The sequence below is a fragment of the Capsicum annuum genome, chromosome 6 (assembly GCF_002878395.1).
Source record: "Capsicum annuum cultivar UCD-10X-F1 chromosome 6, UCD10Xv1.1, whole genome shotgun sequence".
In the NCBI taxonomy this organism is placed as follows: domain Eukaryota; kingdom Viridiplantae; phylum Streptophyta; class Magnoliopsida; order Solanales; family Solanaceae; genus Capsicum; species Capsicum annuum.
Window position 1 is genome coordinate 213,705,372 of NC_061116.1, and position 22,948 is coordinate 213,728,319.

General features: G+C 35.9%; 1 pseudogene; it reads left to right on the forward strand.

Annotated features, from left to right (window-relative positions):
• Window positions 1-1,017: 1,017 nt before the first annotated feature.
• Window positions 1,018-22,948, forward strand: part of LOC107853125 — a 29,496-nt pseudogene continuing 7,565 nt past the window's right edge.

Genomic DNA, 22,948 nt, shown 5'->3' on the forward strand with positions numbered 1-22,948 from the left:
TTCAATGCTGATGCACAGATCTTTTCTGGATTAGAATTATCTGTAGTATCTTCAAAAATTCTCTTTGGGCACTGTTATATTTATTGGAATTTCTTCAGGCAGTTGGAGCAAACTATCTTTAGGCACTTTTCTTCCTGAGAGATTATCATATATAGAAATTTAAATATGAACATGTTGTATACTGAGGCGAAGTCAGGATTTCAACGAAAAGGGTTCAAAATTTGAAGAAACAATAATCGAAGAGGTTGACATCTATTATATATACGTAAAATATAATTTTAATAATATATAAATAATATAATTTTTTACCGCCCGTTCCAATGACTGGCCCGGTCGCATATCGATGGACTGCATGACATTTGTTTGACTATTTGCTAAGGTTGTGAACTTCATAATGTATATAGATTACTCATTGTTTGTGGACATGATCAGCATCAAGGCAAGTGGGTGGCTTTGCTTGATAGAAAAGGAAGCGGCCATGTGCAAGTCAATGGAAAGACCATCAGCAAATATTTTTTTTGCTTTCTCAATTCAAGCGATGAAGTTATCTTAAGTCAAGCAAAAAATAATGCTTACGCATCCTCTACATGTTGCTGTAGGAGCTATTGTGATTCCATTTGTATTTGCTCAATCCTTACGGTTTTTGTGATTCTTTACTATTTGTCATCTATATGATTGCATATCCTTGACATTGTTCTATATAGATTATTTAGTTACTATTGGAGTCGCCTTCAGATGTTGGGACCAGTGCCGGAAAAGGAAAACTGTTGACTATCGAAAACCAGGTAGAAGATGCTTTATCTATTGCTCGTGCTTTTGATTTGTTGGTATTTTCAAACCAATGTCGAGATCTATTTTCTTTGAAACCGACATCTCAGGTTAGTGGTAAAAAACACCAAAGAAATGAGCTGCATGCCTCCTTCCCTTGTTAGTCATGATATTCTGATTTTGAATTATCCATTGGTACAGGCAATGCTAAGTAATTCGCTGAACCATTTCTTTTGGCCTTCTTGCTATGAGCTCGCAAACTGATCCATACATAACTAAAAAACTTATTTATTAACAGACGTTGGAGGAAAGATGGTGGATTACAGGATTAATGCCTGCTTCAACTTCAGAGATGTCTTCAAAATCTGCTGCAGTTATGGAAAAACTTTATGCTCCAATCATTGACGGACAAAATATAGAAGTATCATTCGATGACTTTCCATATTACTTAAGTTAGTCAAGTAGGCAACTAGATCACATAGCATAATCCAATTACCATTGTATATCTGGAAATCTATTTAGTTTCCTTTATTTTTTTCTCTTGAGTTCTTTGGTCTTTCGGGCATTTCCTGATACTTCTTATATTTTCTTATATTCTAGTTAAGAAATAAAAATATTTTCTTTTCATTATAAAAATATTTTCACTATATGTTAGACAGGTTTTAATTTTTGTTCATGTTAACTTATTAGTGAATTAATTAATTTTGCAAAAAGAAAAAAGAAGTTGGTATGTAATATTTATGTTAGACAAAAAAATTTGAGACCTTTGAGCTAATGCAGATCAATTTAAATAGTGACTTCATAAAAAGGAAAAGAATATAGTAATTTTGTTGGTCCCAACTCCCAACTATTACCTAAAATGCAAGACAAACTTTATTGAAATAGTAAGATATATATAAGAACATTCACAAATTCTATATAGTATTATGAAAACGTTCCCCTGTGCTTTAGTCTAAGAATTTGTTGAAGTGCTAGGAAATATAAATTATCATTAAATAGTGCAAGTACTTGGTTTATTGAATTAACTATTCTTTTTCTTTCCAAAATTGAAAATGGGGTCTATAGTAAGTGTTATCCCTTAGACAAAACATGACCATGATGTAAGCAAAGGATAAAGTAGTCAAATAGGTTCGAATTTTTCAAGTGAGTTACAATATTTTTTCAAGTGGTTAAATGTAAATGTTAAGTTCCACAACTGTGGGATGAAGAAAAAGTGGTCTCCCCGATCCATTTCTATATAAGAAAAATAATCACTTGTGAATGTGGAAGGGTCTCTAATCCAGTTCCAACTGACTACTTCTATGTTTTTATCTAAGATAATCTTGTTTCTGTATGATATGTGTAATTTTGGTTTTAGGTTATTACTTTCTTTCTATACTCAGGTCACATATTTGAACCTTGCGCCATGCAAACTAAGCCTTGTATTGGTATTTACATAGAGAAGAGTAGAGGCGCGGTCCCATTATTCTCAAATTTCACAGCTACAGTTGGTTAAGGGTTGGCCTTAGATGAGTTTCTCGGTCATAAAAAAATTAATTAATCAATGAATTAAAAGTGTGTTCATTTTAACAATTTAAATTTTTAGATGAGATAGATTACACATTTCAACTTAGTATCGGAGCCATACTCGTTCTCGTTCTTGATTTAAACAATGCAAGGCCCCCTTGTTGTATTGTCGACACACTAGATATCCAATTTTAGATGTGCAACAGGGTATTGAATGGATCACATTGGTTCATACAATGGACATTACTCTTTTATTAGATGTTGCCGTTTACCCAGGGTTAGCCATGCCTCATCTTGTTTTGATGGTTATTGAAGAATAATGCAGTAACTCACACTAAGAGTAAATTAGTGTAAGCAGAGAGAAATGAAGGAAGAGATAGGAAAAGATCAACTATCTTAGAATCAGGGAAGAAAAGAGAAGAAGAAGAGTAAATCATTGTGTTGTATTTTTGTATTCAGAATTTTGTTCTTGCTAGTAGTACATATATAATAGATGATAGCTTAATAGTGCGGTGTCAACTAACTAACTGACTTCAACAATGTAACTAACTTATTGACACTTTAACTTACTTTCCTTTCTTTTTCTTTCTTTACTCTCATTCCTCAACACACATCCTCAAACTTGGCACTGCAAAGAGATTGACAAGGTCAAGTTTGGATATTAAGTATTTTTGTTGAACCTTGGTTAAGCCTTTATTGAATGAATTTGCGGGTTGGGCATGAGTGAATATATATTCAGTCTTGATCAGCCCTTGTTGGATCTTTTTCCTCACAAAGTAGCAGTCTATTTCTATATGTTTTGTCTCCTCATGGTAGCTACAGGATTTTTATCTATTTACGAAGCTGCTTTACTGTCACTGAAGATGGTCAGAGGTAGTTTTAGTTGAACACCTAGATCCTTGATCAAACCAACTAGCTATGTAAGTTCTACAACTGTTGAAGGAAAGCTTCTATACTCTGATTCAGCTGAACTCCTAGAAACAGTTCATTGTTTCTTTGACTTCCAAGAAATTACAGATTCACCTAGTTTAATAGTAAAGCCTGTAATAGACTTCCTAGAGAAAGCACATGCAACCCAATCTGCATCACAATGAGCTATAAAAACATCTTCTTTTGAGCTAAACATGAGAAAACCTTATTCCAATTTTCCTTTTATATATTTGATTATTCTAGGTGATGCATTCATGTGAGACTGTTTTGGACGCTGCAAGAACTTACTCAATATCTATACACTATGTGCTATGTTTGGTCTTATTACTGTGAGGTATAACAACTTACCTATTATCCTTTGTTACATCCTTGATCAGCTAATACTTTATCTTTTGACCTTGCATCATCTGAAGTATGTTGATCATATTTTGTAGTTGTTAATTTGTCTATAGTATCAAGTGGAGTAGGTGGTGGTTTAGCAGCACTGAGACCTGTTTCTGAGATTAATTCCACTACATACTTCCTCTGATGCATCACAATTCCTTGTTTAGACCTTGTAAATTCAATGCCTAGGAAGTACTTTAGTTCTCAAGATCCTTTATCTTAAAAGCTTTGTGAAGAACCTCTTTGGTTTCACTTATTTGATCAAGTTTGCTACCAGTCACTAGTATGTCATCTACACAAACTAGTACAACAACTATTCCTTCACTTGTATCTTTGATGTAAAGAGAATGATCATTCTAACTCTGTCTGAAGTTATATCTAATCAAGGCTTGATGCAGTTTTTCATTCTATTGTCTTGGTGCTTTCTTCAATCCATATAAGGATTTTGAAAGTCTGAACACCTGTCTCTCCCCCTGACATTTAAAACCTTGTGGAAGTTTCATATAGTCTCATCTTCCAGAACACCTTGTAAAAAGGCATTGTATACATTCATTTGATGGATATGCCAATTCCTAGGTGCTGCAAAATAGCCAAGACAGTCCTCTGAGTAACCATTTTTACCATTGGGCTAAAGGTTTCTTGATAGTCTATCCCTTCCTTTTGACTGAACCCTTTTGATACCAACCTTGCTTTGAATCGTTCTATTTGTCCTGAAGCTTTGCACTTGATTTTGTCAATCCATTTGCACCCTATAGGATACTTGCCTTCCAGAAGAGTGAGCACCTGCCAAGTATTTTTGTTTCAAGAGCAGCTATCTCAAATTGAATAGCATCTACCCACCTAGCATCTTTGACTGCCTCTGCATAAGTGGTTGGTTCAATAAGGTTTGAGAAGTTACATAAGTAGCGTTGATACTTATCAGAAAAATTAAAGAAACATAGTTTGAGAGAGGATATAAGATGTTGTCATTTATAGTTAATGATAGAAAGTCTTTCATCCATCTAGGTGGATGTGTGCCCCTGGTGGATTTTCTTTGATTAGGGTACGTAGCATCTTGTTGAGTCAATTCAGCAGCATTTTGTCTAGTTATTCTTCTTGTGTAGTATCTTGTTATAGCAGGAATTTATGCAACAGGAACTGTAGTTGACTAGACTAGGGTAGTATTAATTGTATGTTATAGTTGTTCAGCATGAGATTGTGATTATGAGTCATTCTCAATTGTTGGTTGTGGTTGTGAGTTGTTACCAGCAGGTGCTTGTGACTGTGAACCGGTCTCAACTCCTATCATATCAATAGCTAACTCATTACTACTTCCTGCTGTCAAGTCACATATAGGAAATAACGATTGTGAAGCTTATCATAGTATCCTTGAATGGAAATATATCTTCTAAGAAAATGACATCCTTTGATAACAAAGAATATCTTGTCAGTAAGATCATAAAGGATATAACCTTTCTCTATTTCTGAATAACCCATATGAATAGCTTTTATTGATCTAGGCTTAAGTTTATCCAATTCATGTACTACCTTAGCACAACCTAAGACCTTTAGATGATCTAGTGCAGGTTTCTTGTTGTACAGTTTTTCATAAGGTGTGATATATCTTAATATAGAAGAAGGAAGCCTGTTTATTAGATATGTAGAAGCTTTCACACAGTGTCCCCAAAACTTTAAAGGTATATTAGCATGAAACCTAATAGCTCTTGTTATTTCTAGCAAATGCCTATGTTTCCTCTCAGCTACACCATTTTACAGAGGTGTATATGAGTAAGAAGTTTGATGAGTTATGCCTAGATTTGCCAAGAGTTCAGAACATATATGATTGACAAATTCAGTACCATTATCAATTCTAATCACTTTTACACAAGTATTAAACTGGGTTTGCATGTAAGACAAAAAATACTTAAGAACAATAATGACATCAGCTTGAGTAAAAACACCCATGTCATTCTAGTAAAATCATCCACAACAGTTAAGAAGTACTTGTGTCCATCACAAGTAGGAACCTTATAAGGACCCCAGAGATCCATATGTACTAAGTCAAAAGATTTAACACTAGATGTACTGCCAGAAAGGCTAGCCTAGTTTGTTTATCAAATGGACAGACTTCACACTTATTTATATTGTCATTTACATGAGTTTTTCAAACACAAAACATGTGAGATAGTATCCTAAAAGGAACATGTCCAAGCCTACTACACTATAACCTTATATTAGATTTTGTACTTTGAGTATTGAACACACAGCCTGCAACTTTGCCATGTCCTGGAAGCTTTTATCTCAATAAGAAGTATAGTCCATTTTTCTCTATGTCAATTCCTTCACCTTCCCACTCCAAATTAAAGATCCTGAAACAACAAAAGTTAGGGAAGAATGTAGCTGAGTAGCTAAGTTGCTTAGTAAACTTTGAGACTAATAACAGATTGTATTTAAACTGAGGTAGATGAAAAACATTCTGGATAGTACTATTTTTAGATATATCACTACATTGCATGTGTGTCACTAGTGACACATTACCATTGGGTAGTATTACTCTTTTTGGATTGAGATATTGAATTTATTTTAGAAGATCAATATCTGCAGTCATATGGTTTGTAGCACCTGTGTCAATAACCCACTATGCAAACCATTAAGTCACTGCCACTACCTGATATATTTGCTGCACTAGCAGATGGCATGGAAGATGTCACTTGATTGTGTTGTTCCAGCATCTTGCAAATCTAAGAATATTGCTCAGGTGTGAACCTTGGGGGCAAAGATAGAAGTACAGGACTTTGGTTTTGATAGTGCCGACCCAATCCTCAACTACAACATAGTGAGCACTAGAAGCAACTTTCCTCTACTTGTACTGTGATCATAGCCAGTTCTAGCTTCATTTTGAATCTTTTGTTCTCTATGTCAAGGATGTCCTGGAGGGTAACCAACAAGTTTGTAGCAATCTATCTTGTAATGACTTTTTATTTTACAGTAATCACACACACCACTAGGATTATATGTTGACACATAGTTTCTCTTCTCCTTTTGATAGTTACCTTGATAACTACCACCTTGATAGCTATTCTTAGAGTACATGGCAACTGTATCAGCTGTATTAGGAGCAGGACCAAGAAGACACATCGCATGCACAAACAGATCCATAAGTTTTTGATTCTCATAACTTATGATCATAGAGTAGGCCATGTTGATAGTTGGTAGTAGTGTCATCAACAAAATTTGGCTTCTTACTTTGGAGTATGTGTCATTTAAGCCCATTTGAAACTGATATAACTTTTGTCTTTGAAGATAAGGCAAGAACTCTCTTGATTTTTCGTAGGCTCAAAAGATTCAAACTTATCCCATAAATCTTTCAGCTTAGTTAAATATACAGACACAGATTGAACTCCCTGAGTCATGGTTACAATTTCTTGGTGCAAATTCTAAGTTTTTGAACTATCTATTTTATCAAATCTTTCCTTAAGATCTAACCATACAAAATATGTAGTCGAGACATAGACCAGTACCCCTCCAAGCAGTTCAGTAGAAACTGCATTCATAAGCCAAGAAAGTACTATGGCATTGACTCTTTCCCATTCGTTTCCCAGGTCAACTATATCAAATTTGTTACTCCCTGGTAGTGCAATTCAAACAACCTTACTCCATACAACATATTTTTCACTTCCCTTTAATTGAAAAGACACCAGAGAAGTACTTGATACATCTGTCGTAGATAAGAACCGAGGATGATTATAATTTAATGGAGGCTGTAGTGGCCGTGGGATTGATCCACTATTGTTTGAAATTGATCCAATTCTTTGCGCATCAAAAGTCATCTTCATGAAAGTAGAGTTCCTTTTAGACCAACTCACTTAGTCTAGCAGTTACTTTCAGAGTAACCAAGAAATTATCAGAATTCAGAAATTCTTGAATGTGTAGATGAACACCAAAAATTTAAAACAAAAATTATTGGATCGACAAGAGCACTGATTCAATTTACTAATCTCTAATACCATGAAGAATAATGCAGTAACTCACACTAACAGTAAATCACTGTATGAGAGAAATTGAGGAAGAGATTGGAGATGATCAACCATCTTAGAATCAGAGAAGAAAAGAGAAGAAACAAGAGTAAATCATTGTATTGTATTGATGTATTTAGAAATTTGTTATTGTTAGTAGTACATAGTTGACTATATATAGAGACGTCAGAGTTGTGACCCGAATTATGTTGATTAGGCCCTGAAAGTTTCGCGGTGCGACTCATGTTTGTGATTTTCAAAATACCAAGCCTGTAAGTACTCCATTAGAACTCATGACTTCAAACTCTCGGCCACGTTATCTCCAAAGACAGATGATGAGCATGACTATATGTCTCGAGTTCCATACTCTAGTTCCATTGGGTCTCTTATGTATGCGATGGTGTGTTTTTGACCAGATTTATCTTATGCCATTAGTGCAGCTAGCAGATACATGAAAAATCCTGGCAAAGAATATCGAAAGCAGTTCAGTGGATTTTTAGATACTTGCATGGATCTACTGATATTTGTTTGCAGGTTGGGCAAAATAGAGATAGAGTAATCTTGTATGTTGATTCTGATTTTGCAGGAGACCATGATAAAAGGAGATCCCTTACAGGCTATGATTTCACCATTGGTGGTTGTGCTATCAGTTGAAAAGCTACCTTACAGACTACGGTTGCTTTGTCAACTACTGAGGCAGAGTACATAGCTATTACAGAGGATTTCAAGGAAGAAATTTGGTTGAACGGTCTGTTTGGTGAATTTAGAAAAGACTTACAGATTACTACGGTCTTTTGTGACGGTCATAGTGCTATCTTCCTTATGAAATATCAGATGTTTCACAAGAGGACAAAGCACATCGATATATCATTTTGTGCGTGAAATTATTGGTCGTGGTGATATTGTGGTGAGCAAGATTAGTACCCATGATAACCCTACTGATATGATGACCAAGACACTACCAAGTGCCGAGTTTGAGCATTGCTTGGACTTGGTTGGTGTTAGCTATTAAGATGTACCCTTAGGGCCTTTTGTGGATGAGGTAGAGAGTTTGTCTTGAAATAGATTTGAGTTGTGAATTAAAATTCGTGTCAAGGTGGAGATTATTAGAGTTGTGACCAGAATTTTATTGATTCGGCCCTGAAAGTTTCGCGGTGTGACTCATGTTTGTGATTTTTAATGGGGTTTGTGGTGGTAGCGTAGGATAGGCCTGATCTCGGAGCCAGTATGCACCTTTATGTTTTTGGGCCTAGGACTTATCTGTATGCACGTATTATATAAGTGCATTTTGTGGGGTTTTTTGAGTATTCAAAAAATACGCACATTCTCCACATTGTACTCCTCTCCTTTTATAGTGAAATTTCTCTGCCTCTGCCCGTGGTTTCTCCCGCAAGGTTTCCACGTAAATCTGTTGTGTTGTTCTTGTTTTTATTGTACTTGTGGTTTGATTTATTCTGTCCGAATCTAACAAGATTTGATGATAGCTTAACAGTGTGGTGTCAACTAAATAACTGGCTTCAACAATGTAACTAACTTCTTGAAACTTTTACTAACTTTCCCTCCTTTTTCTTTCTCTATTCTCATTCCTCAACAGTTATATAGCTATCTCATATTGTATGTAGCTTTGTGCTTTAAATAAGCCTTGGTTTGGTGAAGATGTCTGTATCTGTGAATTTGCAGTGAGAACACAAAACATGCGATGATTGCCACTTCATATTTACACCTATAGCACAATGAGCAAGTTAAATATATCAATGAGCTTCCTGCAGTCAACCCAAGAATTTTGCTTTCTAGTCCTGCAGGTTTGTTATTTTCTCAGTAATTATTTAACAAATTTTGTATTGTTATTATTTCATTTTTCTCATTGGAGCGTTTGATCGATATTAATCTACAGGTACTGACCAGTTCTGCTTTTGTTTTCCAGGATCAGAAATATATCAGGAGATTCTGGTCAAGGCACTTGCACATTTTTATGGTGCCAAATTGCTCATTTTTGATAGCGAAACTTTTGTAAGATGAAATTACTTACTATGCTTTTGAGGAACATTGCATAATTAACCTTAATTGTTTTTCCATTTTTGTTGTTCTTGACCCCCCTTGAAGTAGTACTAGTGGCCACCTAGCATTTAAGACGTACTTCGAGTTTTGTCTTATAGACCTATAAAGGGGCTATAGACATATTGAGGGGATGCAAAGACAGTAGATGAAATTTATGAAATTTCTTCTTTCCTGGGGTTGATTTTGCATGTCATCTATCTTATTTCTACAAGTTAGAGTTCTTTTCAGTTAAATCTAGAGTCAGTCACCTATTAAAATCTTTCATGTCATTTTTTAGACTTTGTTATTCCCTTTGTCGCTCTTACATTTTTATTGATGTGGTAGACTCAGATGCAAATCATGGATACATTTTCATATCATTCAGAGACTATCTGTCAAGGATGCTGAGCCAATGGAAGGCATTGAAGCATCATCTACCCCAACTGCTAATGACAGTATATCCTCTTTAGCCGTGCCATCGAAAAACACCGTCTTTATGACAGGTATTGAATGCCCTTTGGTTAGTCCCTTGTTTTTGAATATTCAGGAGTTGCATTTTTTTTTTCTTCAGATTTTATTTTTACTAAGAAAAAAAATATAGAAATAAAAGTTGGGGACCTACCCTCTTCAGATCCCACTCTGTGGGAATACACTAGGCATGTGATGTTGTTGTTGTTCTTTGTACTAATAAATGATGTTGAAGATGTTCAGGTGATAGAGTCAGATTTATTGGTTCTACTTCTGCACTTGACTCGACTCCCATCAGGTAAATTCTAATTTTCCTACGAACCTCAACACCAACTCTTCTGCACTATTAAATGATCTGTATCTTATATCTAAACAAATTTCTGATGTTATTTTGTGATGGTCCCTAGTAATTTTGTCCTTCCGGTTTCTCATAAAAGAAAATAATCATTATTGATCCATATTTCTTAATGTCATCGATGAAACTGCTTTATCCAGGAAAAAAATAAGAATCACTCTTGATGCATTTGCTAGTAACTAATGGTTTTATGATTAATATACACTTGATCCTTTTAGTCATCCCAAAAAGAATGATGCATTTCTATATTTAGTTCTCCCACTTGTTTCAATTTGTTTGCTTTACTATCTTTTTTAGCATGTTTCAAAAAAATGTGTCTTTCCTAATTTGGCAACTCTTTAGTTTCACCATCTCACATGACGTGTTAATACCACAACATAAAGGGCATTCTAAATACATTATACATGTCTTTAGATTAAGATTACTTTCTTAAACTTCATGTCACGTCAAACTATGACAAACAAATTGAAACTGAGAGTAATAATTTACCATTAAACTTTTCATTTTACCGTTGATGAGATAGTTTAAAGCCAATAATATCTATAATTTGTTTTAGACCACAAGTTTCAAAATCTTCCTTTCATTTTTAAACTCCTGTGCCAGTCAAACACCTTCACATAAATTGGGATAGGAGTATTTGTTACTTCCTGTTTTATTTGTTTAGTTTATAAAGTTAAGACATAATCTTTATTTTTCTGTATTTGTAGGCAGTGAATTGTACTTCATCTCCTGTACCACATCTTGTTCTGCAACTGCCCATTCATATGTTTTAGTACAATCTGAGTCTCTTATTTTTAACCTTCTCTGTCTTGTTCCATTGTTCCAGGGGCCCAGCATTTGGAACTAGAGGGAAGATTGTATTGTCTTTCAAAGATAGTCCATCGGCAAAGGTTGGCGTCCAATTTGATAAATCCATCCCACATGGCATTAACTTAGGTGGTCTTTGCGAAGATGATCACGGATTCTTTTGCAAAGGTACTTTTTGAATTCCAGTTAACTATTTTCCTTTAGTTTATATATTAAGTTAACATCATTCTTAAGTAAGCAGTCATAGTTTTACTTCCAATGCATTTTTCCATCACATCCTCTCAGTCGATGAACTGCGCTTAGAAGGCACTGGACAGGATGATCTGGAAAATTTACTCGTTAACACATTGTTTGAGGTGTGATTTCTTTCAACAAATAAGAATAAGTTCGTTTGAAAACTAATATGTGGGATTTCTGTTCCTTTCTTTTTGTATTTTTTTGTAAACTTTAGTCTTTACCTTTCATTCTACTTTTTCAGGTTCTAATCAGAGAAAGCAGAAATTCCCCAATCATATTGTTCATGAAAGATGCTAAGGAGACTAAGGCAGCAAATTCAGTGTCATATTCAATGTACAAAAGTTGGCTTGAGAAGATTCCAGATAATATTGTGATCAATGGGACTCACATTCATTCAGATGATCATAAGGTGGAGATAGTATTTTCAGATCATAATGCCCAAGAATAGATGTGTCACGACCCAAATCGGGGCCCTGGCCGTGACGAGTATCCCGAACCATAAAGGCCCGAAACACCCCTATCTTTCTGGTAGTCATGCACATAATTCATATGATAAAAAAAAATCCGGAAGATAAACAATATTACGGAAACATGGTCAGGAATCATACGAAAGCAATAATGGGGAATAATGTCCCACAATCTCAACACAACATCTCTATAACGTCTGCAAAATCTCTACTACATGACTAAAATAAATTTCTATCTGAACACTGGGACAAGGCCCTCAGTAGACCCAAAACTAATAAATGATAAATTAAACTGCAGACATCAAGCCTTCTGAAATATAGAAGGCTCACCACTTGATTCTGCGATCTGTCGGAAGGAATCTACTGGTTTTCTGGACCCCTAGACTGTGCCTCCGAACCTGGGAGGGGAGGGGGTCAATACAAAACTACTGGTACGTAGAGAAATCAAAACAGAAATATAATATTTTTACACAATATAGGTGAGAGCCATTATAAAGCAGTTTCATATCAAATTGTTTGAAAACACATGGGCATAATGTAATAGTTTTCAATATCATTGTAATACGATTGAGCTAGGTGGAATACCCTACAATTGTAATTCCACGGCTATGTGGAATCCGCCTCTGGTGCTCGGCGGCCAAGCCTCCAATCCAAGTAGCCATCAGGATTTGGAGCTGGTATACCCCCATGTGAGTACACCGCAGGGAGTCCCCCCATGTGAATGTCCCAATTATTTCACTAGCCTCCCATGTAGGATACAATATCATATGACCCGCATCGGGAACTAAGGTTTCCAGCGATGAGCCCTTTCACTCAAACGCCTTCTTTGGGCATCCACCTTGCTCATAAAAATCAAAGCATTCAAACTTTGTTCAAATCAATCACATGCCATACTCTGTAGCGTATCGTCATACCCGACTTACAAGTCATTAGTATCATATCATTCTCTTCATTCAATCGTCATATGCAACATATTTAAACATGAACAAAAACAACCCTCTCTTTGCAAGTCAAAAACCATATCCAACTCATGACATTTTAAGACATTTCAGGACATGCATTTCAAGATGATTTCAAATGATTCATATCATGTAAAAACTTACAAAAATATCATATCAAGAAAGGGGTTACGTGTAAATCATGCTCTCAATTTATCATCATTATGAAACACATGCATATCCATATATGATATATCAAATGACATTGAAATTAGGCCTAAAGAGCAAATCAATATCATAAAATGTTTAAAACATAATCATATTCGTAATTTCAAAACCACCATTTTGAAAGCATGAATTTTTAAAGCCCATGAGATTTTTAAGATAACCCCACGTACCTCTATATGCGAAGATTATAGGTGCTTCTTGAAGCCTACGTCTGGGGATTCCAAATATGCAATTAGTTTCTAAAACCCCCGGTTGAATCTTGAGTAGCTTGGGTTTTTATTTTGAAACCCTAAGGAGAATCTTTGAGCACTTTTGATGAATAAATGTGTATTTTGGGGTCTTTGGAACTGAATTTCATGATTAGGGCTAAGTAAGGGTGGAAAAGGACCATTTTACCCAAAAAACGGAGTGTTTAAGTCACTTGAAACCTTTACATAGGCACCGCTTATGCTATTGCCTATGTTCAGATTGGTGCCGCCTAGGCTATCGCCTATGTTTACATAGGCGCTGTCTATGTTATCGCCTATGCTTTCTAGTGGCCATGTGCGATTGGTTAGGCGACGTATATTGCTTTGAAAGGCAATAACCTCTTGCTCGGGTGCCGGATTTTTGTAAAATTGGTATCGTTGGAAAGCTAACTCGAAGACCTATTATTTGACACATATTAGCCTCTCTATTTCGACATATACAGAGAGTTATGGTTGATGGAAGCTGACACAAATTACAATGTCCACTAAAACTTAATCGATCGTAATAGTTTCAACTCGTCCTTGAGTTGAAGGACCTCTATGGTCTAAATTCAAGTTTGAATGGATTCACATACTACGAAAATAATTAACATGCCATATTGTCACAGGATTTATGGCTTCGGGATTATCAACGCATTGGAATCATGGTCTATATTATAGCCCGAAATGCGGGGCGTTACAAGAATAATTCAGTTTGGGTCTATATAGGTAGCAACAATGGTCTAAACTCTAGCCCGAAAATATGGGGTGTTACATTATCTCCCCCTTGGGATCATTCATCCTTGAATGATGGGTAGGAACATATTGAAGCTTAGAGGTATGGAATAATGTGGACATGATATATTTCTCTAAGAAAGAATACACTGATCTAAAACATGACTATAAGACTGCAACTATTGATGTTCTAAATTCTTATACCGGACGTGCATATCTGATGCATGAAATACACGACTGAAGCTACTCATAAGCTTAGTTCTCATAATGAACATGCATACCTGATGGATGGATTTTTTACTGAGTTGTTCTCATGAAAGCAGAACTGAATACACTGATAAGCTGAACTTTTTCTATTGGACATGCATTTCTAATACATGCGTATCTGACTGAAATGACGTATGAACGTATGACTGAATATGCAATGATAACTGGTTCTAAGCTTGTAATAAAAATCTATGCATGCAGCTGAATGGGGTATCTCCCCCTTGGGACCCTATGTCCCCCTATGAATGCTCAATTCATTAAGATACTCGGAAAACTGAGGCGATGCACAGGGAACCTATGAATTGAATAGTAACTGAACATCTGGAATCTGAATTTAATGCATGATGCATGAACTGGGCTATACTCGTAACTACTGGTATACTCTATCTTGGAATAGTAGCATGTCTGAGATTTTGAGTAGCATGAATAAGTGCAAAGACGAGAAAACAAGTCATGCGAATCTGACTGCTAAACTGACTTATTGGCCATACAGAGTGAATTATACTACACCCTCATACTTAACTAGAGTATATCTTCAGTGCAATTCTCTAAAGAAATTCTAGCTATAATAGAGAGCCATGAATCTTGGGTATGGATTACATAAGACATCCAACTGAGGAAATCACAACATTGACACTACTTTGCAGTCTGGAATATAGACATATAACTCCTAAATTAGGATAGAATTTTCAAACCTTTGGCAATACAACTTCTTACTTTCAGGCTTAGCGTACTTCCCGAATATCCCTTAACTATACTATTCCCTATAAATATCATATTCATTCAACTCAGCTTAAAATTCTCATATGAGCACTGACAAATCTTTCTACTAATGTCCGAAATAACTTAATCCCTTCGCCGTGATCAAGCCTAACTCTAAGTCACAAAAAATACAACATGCCAGACCACGCTATTATTCTAAACCATATGATGCAATCTTCTATATCTCCTTTAAAGATCACATCCTAAGTATAACATGCCTTATCACTTCAATGACTACTCTGAACTCTTAATATGAAGTCGCTAATGCATATTGCGACCTTCCACTACAATCCCAAAATGTCATTCAAGCCTATTTTATAACCACATGTTGACTTCAAGGCAACCACCTATAGATACACACTTCACACAGTTTCTAAACTATTGTCAATATAACTCCCACGCGATACCCTATGACATACATACAAACTTTTCCGCTATCCATCACGTGCATGAAAGACTTGGCCCCAACTCGTACTTTATAATTATGGCCTTATCTAAGAAAGCATACTATGATCTTCCATCACCAAGAACATTTACATCATCACCACTATCATTGAATAGGGTGGGTCACTAGAAGGTTAAAACATAAGACCCTGAAGCATGAAAAGATTTTTATACGGGACTGAGCACACTATAAAGAGTGAGTACATGCGTCATGAGTTGCATGACCTCAACTAGAGTTCATAACATAAGGAATGTGGTTCTGACTACTTGAATGAACTAGAACTCCTTATCTCAGAACTAGAAGAGTACGTGACTCTCTATCATATACCGAAATCATGAACTATGATCACAGAAATAAATCGTAAGGTATGAGTAAGCATCCGGATAACTAAAAAAAAAATACTGAGGTAGGAATGGGTTAAGATTCACCCTCACTTTCTGATGTTCTAAACCATACTGCATCACAACTAGAATCTGAGAGCCTTACTTGGTCATTCGTTCTATCATCTCCCCCTTAGCTTCAAGTCATCATCAAGAGTTTGGGAGATCCCTTACCAGATTCTAACTGAACTACACTTACTGCACTCTAGGTATCGTAGAACTTAACCCGAATGACTACCTTCTGGGATACACTCTATTTTTCCATAGCCACCAATAGTCATAGTATAATGCTTACACACTTATTTCTATCGGTTCAACCTTCAAAACTCAAACTTAGATCCTAACTCTTAACATGGATATAACCAAGCCTTTGATGAACCATATCACTTTCGACATAGCCTACCACTATTGCGACTCCAAATTTATATCCCTCTACTATGAGAATCAAGATAACATCAAAAGGATCAACACTATCAATCAAGGCTCCTTAACTTGGCTATCTAGAACACCATATACCATCTAACTAGTTTTTTTCCAACTAGCAACTCAACGGTACCACTAGTCACACGCAGCATGTAATAGTCTTAGAGAAATACCACAACCTCATATCACCTTGGCATACTTCTACACCATACCGACAACATTATACTTCATTACGAATCAATTTAAACTCAAGACAATTCATACACCATTCAAGCTTATTAGATCACTTTCATATAAATAACAGCACGTACTATTTCAACACATCAAGCCTAATAATATTTATTCCCACAAACATACATCATTAATCTCATGCCACTATTCTTACATCCACATCCTACATTAAATTCAAGCCAATGGTCTAGCATCAATCATCTACCACCAATGAAGAATGCAACATAATATAAATATACTAATCACCCCAGTAATATGACGGGTCTCCGAACATCTGAGTAAGGAAAGAATTTGGGATGATTTTACTTTCATATGGACATCACCATAGCACGAATTAGAGTATGAAGGAGGAACATTCTGACTCTATTGTACGAACTAGAACATGAAGAAAGAGAGATACACCTAAATGCCTTGTAGCCTCCTACTTATAAGTATGGTGCGCTACATACCCATAAACAAGACTCTACCCGAAGCGATTTGCAGATACCTTGGGACCATGAACCATGCTTTGATACCAAGTTTGTTACGACCCAAACCGGGGCCCTGGACGTGATGAGTATCCCGAACCATAAAGGCCCGAAACACCCCTATCTGTCTGGTAGTCATGCACATAATTCATATGATAAAAAAAATGCGGAAGATAAACAATATTATGGAAACATGGTCAGGAATCATATGAAAGCAATAATGGGGAATAATGTCCCACAATCTCAACACAACATTTCTATAATGTCTGTGAAATCTCTACTACATGACTAAAACAAATGTCTATCTGAAAACTAGGACAAGGCCCCCAGTAGACCCAAAAATAATAAATGATAAATTAAACTGCAAACATCAGGCCTTCCGAAATATAAAAGGCTCACCACTTAATTCTGCGATCTATTGGTAGGAATCTACTGGTTGTCTGGACCCCTATACTATGCCTCCAAACCTGGGAGGGGAGGGGATCATTAAAAGTACTGGTACGTTGAGAAATCAAAACTAAAATATAATATTTTTACACAATATAGGTGAGAGCCATTATAAAGCAGTTTCATATCAAATTATTTGAAAACACATGGGCATAATGTAATAGTTTTCAGTATCATTGTAATGCGATTGAACTAGGTGGAATACCCTACAATTGTAATTTCACGGCTATGTGGAATCTGCCTCTGGTACTCGGCGGCCAAGCCTCCAATCCAAGTAGCCACCAGGATTTGGAGCCGGTATACCCCCATATGAGTACACCATAGAGAATCCCCCCATGTGAGATGTCCCAATTATTTTATTACCCTCCTATGTAGGATACAATATCATATGACCCGCATCGGCAACTACGGTTTCCATCAATGAGCTCTTTCACTCAAACACCTTCTTCGGCCATCCACCTTTCTCATAAAAATCAATGCATTCAAACTTTGTTCAAATCAATCACATGTCATACTCTGTAGCGTATCGTCGTACCCGACTTACAAGTCATCAGTATCATATCATTCTCTTCATTCAATCGTCATATGCAACATATTTTAACATGAACAAAAACAACTCTCTCTTTGCAAGTCAAAAACCATATCCAAATCATGGCATTTTAAGACATTTCAGGACATGCATTTCAAGATGATTTCAAATGATTCATATTATGTGAAAACTTAAAAAATATCATATCAAGAAAGGGGTTACGTGTAAATCATGCTCTCAATTTATCATCATTATGAAACACATGCATATCCATATATGATATATCAAATGACATTGAAATTAGGCCTAAAGAGCAAATCAATATCATAAAATGTTTAAAACATAATCATATTCGTAATTTTAAAATCACCATTTTGAAAACATGAATTCTTAAAGCCCATGATATTCTTAAGATAACCCCACGTACCTCTATATACGAATATTATAGGTGCTTCTTGAAGCCTACGTTCTGGAGATTCCAAATATGCAATTAGTTTCTAAAACCCCCGGTTGAATCTTGAGTAGCTTGGGTTTTTATTTTGAAACCCTAAGGAGAATCTTTGAGCACTTTTGATGAATAAAGGTGTATTTTGGGGTCTTTGGAACTGAATTTCATTTTTAGGGCTAAGTAAGGGTGGAAAAGGACCATTTTACCCCAAAAATGAAGTGTTTAAGTCACTTGAAACATTTACATAGGCGCCGCCTATGCTATTGCCTATGTTCAGATAGGCGCCGCGTAGGCTATTGCCTATGTTTACATAGGCGCCGCCTAGGCTATCGCCTATGTTTACATAGGCGCCGTCTAAAAATTAGCATCGTTGGAAAGCTAACTCGAAGAGCTATTATTTGAAACATATTAGCCTCTCTAATTCGACATATACAGAGAGTTATATTTGATGGAAGCTGACACAAATTACAACGTCCACTAAAACATAATCGATCGAAATAGTTTCAACTCGTCCTTGAGTTGAAGGACCTCTATGGTCTAAATTAAAGCTTGAATGGATTCACATACTATGAAAATAATTAACATGCCATATTGGTATAGGATTTATGGCTTCGGGATTATCAACGCATCGGAATCATGGTCTATATTGTTGCACGAAATGCGAGGCGTTATACGAGTAATTTAGTTCGGGTCTATATAGGTAGGAACGATGGTCTAAACTCTAGCCCGAAAATATTGGGTGTTACAAGATGCCTGTGATTATATCTTTTCCTGTTATAATGTATATACAGTGTATTAAGTGGCCTGTATAATAATTTCTTATGGATTAAATTTCTTGGCTTTAGTAGTTTCTTGGCTTTAGTATTAAGAGGGGACTCTTATTATAGCAAAAAGTTCAAAATATCAACTTTGCATCAGAAAAGAGACATTAGTTTAGCTGTATATGTCAATGCATGCATGCACATGCAGCATACACAGACACAGATACAAACACACAAATCATTTTCACACACACATGCATATGAACACTACATAGTGTGGCATACACCCACACTCTCAATGACAACAACAACAATGGCATACCCAATGTAATCCCACAAGTAGAGTATGGGGACCTTACCCCTACAAGGTAGAGAGACTGGTTCTGATAGATCCTTGGTGCAAGTAAAAGCATTACAAAGCAAAAAAATTTTAAAGAATGACCAATGTTCTTAAAAGCGAGAAGCACAAAAAGCTCTAAGGTACGTAGAGCTTGATACAATCCCACATTAGTTGGGTATTGGAGTGGTGGTTTGTTTATATGGACTTGGGTAAATACTCCCCTAATGAGCTATCTATCCCTTGGGGTAAAGTTATGCCCAATTCCATATTTTTACACATATATCCTTTCAATTGCTTGACAAAATAAGGCCTAAACATGCTTTTTCTATTTTACTCTTTCCAGTCATAGCCTAAAGGATCTCTCTTCACCAAATTGGGCAGCATTTTATATGAGCTTGCCTTCCCAGTATAAGCTCTTCAGTTTTTTTTAAGAACTTTCAGTTAGTGCTGAAAATATCTTGTAAATGAGGATTTCGAATTATAAATAACGGGAAAAGAACCCAGCTTTACATGTAGGCCGCCTGTGTTCTTTTTCATTTTTTTTTTGGGTCCTGTTGAGCATTTTGGGGGGATTAATTTTGGAAGAGCGATATGTCTTTGATATTAAACTAAGGCATTTAGATACAAATTACTAGTTGTTTGTTTGGAAACTAGGCTTATTTTGTAAAACAATCTAAAAGGATTTTCAGAAATTAAACCATCAAAGCGATCTTATTTGCTAAAAGCAGCTACTTCTTTGATAAATGTCTCAACCAATATTTTATAAAACCAAACCACAAAAATATTCTAATTCTAACTAAGTTCCTCTTGCTTATGGCTGTGAATTAGGCCTTTATTGTCCTCATTTTTTTTAAAAATAATTTTTCTAATTCTTCGTTGTCTTTCGGTTCCTTTCCTCTTCATTTTACATTGTTTAAAAGAAATTTATATTTTCCAAAAAAGTGTCATTTACATTCGAAAAACCTGGACATGAATTTGCCCTTGTGTTGTATTACCGTTGAATAAACACAGCCATATGACAACTTAATTGTCTTTTTAAAATAGTACTGAATTTTGACGTGTTCAGGATAGTTTTGGGAAGATGCAAGACAAGGGGAAACAGGTTGCAAGCACAAATAAATTTCTGACGAAACTTTTCCCAAATAAAGTGGTTATCTGCATGCCGCAGGTCTATTTTTTTAAATTCTATAGAATTTTAAATTCTTTAGCAAATCACTAAGTGGCTTTGAGTATTTCAGGATGAAGAACTTCTGTCTACTTGGAAACAACAACTGGATCAAGATGCTGAAACTCTAACAGTGAAAGAAAATTTTAATAGCTTGAAAACAGTAAGGCTTTCTGACCTTTAAAGTTATGAATGACCAATTTGGTTAGTAAGTCCGCTGGTTGATCCCTTATTGAAACATATCTGGTTGTCACCATTCCTTGATTGATCTTCTCCCGAATGTAATGGTAATCTATTTCAATGTGTTTGGTACTTTCATGGTAAACTGGATTGGCTGCCATTTGCATTGCTGCTTTACTGTCTGTGAATATTTGAACAGGTTGCTTTACCTCAATGCCAAACTTTTTCATCAATCCCAAGATCCAAACTAATTTAGTTACTATTGTAGCCATGCTTCTGTATTCATATTCTGCAGAGCTTCTAGATATGGTGTTTTGTTTCTTTGATTTCCATGACACCAGTGAGTCACCTAGTTTCGCAATGTAGCCTAAAACTGACTTTCTAGTGTGAGGACATGCTGCCCAGTTAGCATCACAGTATGCTGTGATATCAGTGTTGCTCTTACTGGATAAAAGTACACCTTGACCTGGATGATTCTTGATGTACCTCACAACTCTTATAATAGTTTCCATGTGAGACTGATTTGGTTGTTGTAAGTACTGACTTAGAGTTTGTATTGCAAATGCTATATCAGGTCTTGTCGTGGCAAGATATAGAAGTTTACCTATTAACCTTTGATACTTTCCTTGGTCAGCTAAAGAATCGTTTACTACATATAATTCAGTGCTTCTGATATAGTCATCAAACTCTTTGGTTGTCAGCTTTGTGGTTGTGTCTACAGGTGTTGCTGCCGGTTTTGCAACACTTAGTCCCGTTTCTGCAATGAGTTCCAAGGAATATTTCCTTGAGTGCATTAAGATTCCATGCTTATATCTAGCAAATTCAATTCCTAGGATGTATTTTGACTCTCCTAGATCCTTCTTCTTGAACACGTTCTTTAAATCTGCTTTAGTCTCTTCTATGACTTGATACTGTCTCCTGTTATGAGCATATCATCAACATATATGAGAACAATCACAACCCAAATTTTTTATTTCTTGATGAATAAAGAGTGATCCAACTCACTTTGTTTGAACTGAAGATTGATCAAAGCTTCCGACAGCTTAGCATTCCATTGTCTTGGAGCTTGTTTGAAACCATAGAGGGATTTTATAAGTCTGCATAGTGTCTTCTCCCCCTGACTTTGAAATCCTTGAGGCATTTCCATAGAAATCTCATCAAATAAATCTCCCTGAAGGAAGGCATCAAATGCATCTATCTGATGTATATGCCACTGATTTTGAGCAGCAATGGGTAAGATTGTCCTGACAGTTTTCATCTTAACTACGGGTTAAAAAGTCTCTTGATAGTCAATCCCTTCCTTTTGACTATACCCCTTAGCTACAAGTCTAGCCTTTAGTCTTTCAATTTCACCCGTGGACTTGTATTTAATCTTATAAATCCACGTACATCCTATAGGCTTTTTCCCTTCAGGTAGTTTAACAATTTCCCAGGTCTGATTACCTTCAAGTGCAGAAATTTCTGACTGCATGGCTTCCATCTATCTTGGATCAGCATCAGCCTCATTGAAGGTTTTTGGTTCAGTCATATTGGACATATTAGCTCAATATGTCTGATAGAAAGCAGATAACTGGTCATATGCTATGTAGTTGGTCATAGCATAGGGCCTATCTTGAACACTTAGTGACACAAAATCTTTCATCAACAGGGGTGGCCTCCTTTCCCTTTCTAATCTTCTGTGCTCCTGAATATTATCCGTATGGTCAGTGTGAGGTATTGAATGACCATTTCTTTTGGTGATCAACTTCTGGGGGATGTGGTGGAGGAATTGTAGATGATAGAGGCAGATTTAATCCTTCACCGGCTTCCGATTCCTCATAGCTCAATTCAACTTATTGAAATATGCTTGGATCAGTATCTTGTTTCACTATTGTGAATGGAAACACATCTTTCTTGAAAATAACATCTCTATTGATAAAGAAAGAGTTAGTTTTAATATCATAAAGAATGTAGCCCTTTTGTACTTCTGAGTATCCCATAAGTACAACAGGCCTTACTCTAGACTTAAGGTTATCTAGTTC